The 3,230-nt window shown below is 57.3% G+C and overlaps 1 protein-coding gene across 2 annotated transcripts in view; it reads right to left on the bottom strand.

Moving 5' to 3' along the window:
- Window positions 1-3,007, bottom strand: part of CSDC2 (cold shock domain containing C2, RNA binding) — a 23,869-nt gene extending 20,862 nt beyond the window's left edge. Inside the window, exon 1 of one of the 2 annotated variants that reach the window (XM_008574188.1) lies at window positions 2,871-3,007. The gene's annotated coding sequence lies outside the window, so the exon portion shown is untranslated. The remainder of the gene's footprint in view (window positions 1-2,870) is intronic. The other variant, XM_008574206.1, reaches the window with a different exon arrangement.
- Between the last annotated feature and the right edge of the window lie 223 nt (window positions 3,008-3,230).

The raw sequence follows: 3,230 nt of genomic DNA, 5'->3' as shown, positions 1-3,230 counted from the left end.
ACACCAAGTCAAGGGTTAAGATCCCCTTACCAGTCATCTTTAAAAAAAAAAAAAAAAGAATACCCATTTTTCAGAAGAGTAAACTGAGGCTCAGAGAGGTGAAGAGTCTTGCTGAGGCCACACAGCTGGTCAGGTACATCAGTCAGCATGCTGGAGGCGTTTGGGTGTGCGGGAAGGCCTCGGGCAGGAGGCAGGGATGTGAGGACCAGCAGTTCCCTGAAAGCAGCTGCTGCCCTCCTTTGGAGAAGGAAGGGCAGGGATGTGGAAGAACTGGGGAGTCAAGACTCGGGGTTCTATTCCTGGCTTTGTGCTGACTCAGACCATGACCTTGGGTGAGTCACCAACTCTCCAAAGCCTAAAAACAACTCCCCCAATAAAAATGTCCCAGCCCCGAGCCCCCATTATGGGGGAGCAGATGGGAAGGAACAGGCACATTTGCTTAAAAATAGAAAGGACAGGGAACACAAGGACAACGATGGAAGGGCTTCCTGAATGGTGGGGTCTCGTCCATGGGGGGTCCTAGGAGGGCGAGAAAACCTCAGGACCACCAGACAGCAGCTGGCACTTCCTGGCTCTTCCCCTCCCCCAGCCTCCCAGACGCTCCTTAAAATACATCAGTGCCAAAGCTGCTCCTGCAGCTGGAGGTGACCTAATTAAACCTGGTTCCTTCCCCGTCCCACAGCGTGTGTGCAGGGGTGGGGGGTGGGGTGCGCCACAGCCAATACTTGAGCTTAATTATTTAAGAGATCTTTTTTTTTTTTTTAAAGATGACCGGTAAGGGGATCTTAACCCTGACAACTTGGTGTTGTCAGCACCACACTCTCCCAAGTGAGCTAACCGACCATCCCTATATGGGATCCGAACCTGTGGCTTTGGTGTTATCAGCACCACACTTTCCCGAGTGAGCCACGGGCCGGCCCTAAGAGACCCTTTAACCCTCCTCCCTGTTCCATGCCCAGGCTGCCCTGGAGGGCGGCTGTGGTTACAGCCTCTGGGCATCTTTGGCATCGGTCATGGTGTGGAAGCCAGGATGGCACCTGGAAAGCCAAGTTCACATCCTAGTCCTGCCTCTGCCTGGCTGTGTGACCCTAGACAAGTCACTTTCTCAGTCTCAGTCCCCTGAGAAAGAGGAACAGACTGATCAAAGTCACATATAAAGCAGCTGAGCTTGAACTCACAACAGTGTGACCCCAAAGCCCAGGAGCTTCCCAGATTGACACTCACCCCCACCGACCCCCCACGTGACTATCATTTTGCTGGCTTTGGGGCAGGGGAAGAGCCCCCCACTGCTTTTAGCTCCCATTTTGCTGTTCAGCATGGACAAAAGTCTGAACTCCAAGCCCCTTCCCACAGGCTCTAGACCCTGACTGCCCTGGTTGCCCTGGTTGTGACCAGTGGACGTGACCAGTGCAGCCAGGCCCTGAGCGCCCTCTGCTGGATGCTGCCATGGGGGCTGGGGGCTGCCTCCAGACCAGTGGGCAGGTGTCCCCTCTCCATGTGGGCCCCCCAGTGCCCCCCAGGGAGCCCTGGGTTCGCATTATGAACATTGCCCAGCCCTCTCTCTCCAGGCCTGGGGGAGGCCTCTGTGGCCAGAACTGTCCTCTGGCCTCCCCCAGGCCCCTGTACAACCAGTGCCTGTTTACACCTATCTATTTTATTTTTTTTAGGAGGGGGAGGGGTAGACAGATCAAGATGTGCAGATATGGAAAATAGATGTATTTGGAAAAGATTTCAAGGAAATGGGGGGAGGCGGGACAAAGTTCCTCCCTGAAGGAGGAAACATTCAGAATGTGGAGGATCCAGAGGCCTCTGGGATGGAAACCAGCTCCCCCTCCCCCTGGGGGCTGGAGACCCCTCTTCTCAGGGAGAGGCCCCTACTGGACCACATCCAGGTGGGCATGGTGCCAGGCTCTCAGAGAGGTTGCCCGCTCCCCACTGGGCACACTTCCTCCTCCCTCCCCCAGCCCCGGGGATGCAGCAGTTCGCACTCTGTATTTATTATTGTTCTCACTCTGCACTCCTTGGGAAGAGCCTGCAGGCTGGCAGCTTGGCAGGAACCTGCTGGCTCCTTGTGGGTGTCAGCGTCACCCCTTATCTCCGCCTGGACTCCTTGTGCCAGGGTTAGGCCACTCAGGGGCTTGGCGCCAGCCAAGGCCACCCTGAGTCCCTGCATCCCACGGCTGGCGTGGCCCAGCAGACCCTAGCTTATCACCCCTGCCCTCTGGGGGCTGCTCCCTGGCAAGGGGGGAGGTCAGAGTGAGACCAGCAGGCAGGGAGAGGTAAGGGCTCCGAGGTGAAAATAAAAATATGGAGCCACCTCTCCAAGCCAGATAACACAATTATCCCATCATATCGGGGGGGAAAAAGAGAGTCAGGATAAACAGCTGCTCCATGTCCAACTGTCTGCCTGCCCCAGAAGGTCCCAACCCAGCCCCAACCCCACATTCCAGGGGAGAAGACCAAGGCTGCTCCTTCTGCACTCCCCTTGCAGCATCTGGAAGGGACACTGGTTTCTCCTGTCAAGGTGTTCCTCTCCCCCTGGGCCCAGACAGGAGGCTGCGGCTTGGCAGGTATCTGCTGTTTTCTGAGCCAGACACAAGTCCCAGACACAGACACGGTGCGCGTGCACGCGCGCACACACACTCCCATAGGAAGCCACACAGCCTCAGCTTCCTTTGGGGGTCAAGGGGACAGAAGGAGGGAGGGACAGACAGGTGGGCACATCTAAATCCCCCAACATCCCCTCTGTAAGGGAAGCTGTGCTGGCCCAGCCCCCACACTCCCAGCCTTGCAACCGCCCCCGTGTTGTACCTCCAGCCTTGTCCCTGCCAAGGCCACAGTTTCTCACACGGTGCGTCCCAGCCCCTTACCTCTCCCTGGCAGCTGGGGTCCAGGTGGTGCTTCCTGCAGCCCTGCAGGGTGGCCTCTGCCTCTCTCCGGCGCCTGGAGCTGGCGGGCAGGGGATGGGTCTGGAAGCCGTGCTCGGTGTGTGTATGTGTGTGTATGTGTGTGTGACAGAGCAGGCGGCACCGGCCCCTCACTCACTCACACACGCCTTCCCGCTGACGTCAGGGAGAGCAGGAGGGAGGGACTGGGATGGGAATTTGTACTCCTTGCTTAAAGGGACATCAGGCTCTGTGGCCTCTGGCCCAGACACCACCTCCTGAGTCAGGCACCGCCAGGTGATAGACTTAACTGCGTCTCTTAGGGCCCTAAAGCTTTTTTTTTTT

Source organism: Galeopterus variegatus, unplaced genomic scaffold, assembly GCF_000696425.1.
Source record: "Galeopterus variegatus unplaced genomic scaffold, G_variegatus-3.0.2 Scaffold55, whole genome shotgun sequence".
NCBI lineage: Eukaryota > Metazoa > Chordata > Mammalia > Dermoptera > Cynocephalidae > Galeopterus > Galeopterus variegatus.
The sequence above is the reverse complement of the archived record's forward strand: the minus strand, read 5'-3'. Positions and strand labels throughout refer to the sequence as shown.